Source organism: Octodon degus, unplaced genomic scaffold (assembly GCF_000260255.1).
Source record: "Octodon degus isolate 3935 unplaced genomic scaffold, OctDeg1.0 scaffold00002, whole genome shotgun sequence".
Taxonomy (NCBI): domain Eukaryota; kingdom Metazoa; phylum Chordata; class Mammalia; order Rodentia; family Octodontidae; genus Octodon; species Octodon degus.
Window position 1 is genome coordinate 28,404,794 of NW_004524578.1, and position 812 is coordinate 28,405,605.

Genomic DNA, 812 nt, shown 5'->3' on the forward strand with positions numbered 1-812 from the left:
CTAACCTCGAAGCTCTTCCTCAACTGTAAACTCTGAGGGTTAAATGAGACCACCTCTGACAGCCTGTGGTTCTGTAAAGGACAAATCCTGCCACAGACATACGGGGACAGTGCCTAGGGAGCAATGTTTGGGGGCCCTGGCTCAGAGCTGGGCGCTGTCCTCTTTATCTGTCTGTGATCATTTCAAAAGATGCCTCACCCAGGAAGCCTTTTCTGATTAACATGAAACCAATAAAATCTAGCAGCTACCCCTCCTCCCACCTGCAGCCCTGACAACCTCTTCTGATCACAAGGCCTGACACACCGTGAGTCCGTGGGGAGTACCACTGAGTGCACCCATGCCTGGCGTGCGAATTACTCGCTGAGCTGCGTCCCCACTGCACAAGTGGGGTGACATGGGTCTCATGTGGCCACCCACGTGGCCTCTCACAGAAATTGGCTTCAAACTTTTAAAAAATGAAGAGATTTTATATTAAGAATACCAGCAGCAACAACAATGAAATCCAAGGCCGGGGAGATAGCTCAGTAGAATAAGCGCTTGCCTGGGAAACACAAGGTCCTGAGTTCAATTCCCAGTACTGAAAAAGAAAATAAAATCCAAAATGCTTTAAAAGACAAGTTACACAAAGTATTTGGGGGTGTGGAACAAGTGAAATCTCTCACATGATGCTGTAGGAACATAAAACAGTACAATAGCTGCTAATCTCCATGCTTACCATATGACCCAGCAATTCCACATCTGGGTTCCCAATCCAAGAGAAATGAAGACATATGTCCACAAAAAGATTTGTATACCAATATTTATGGCATCTT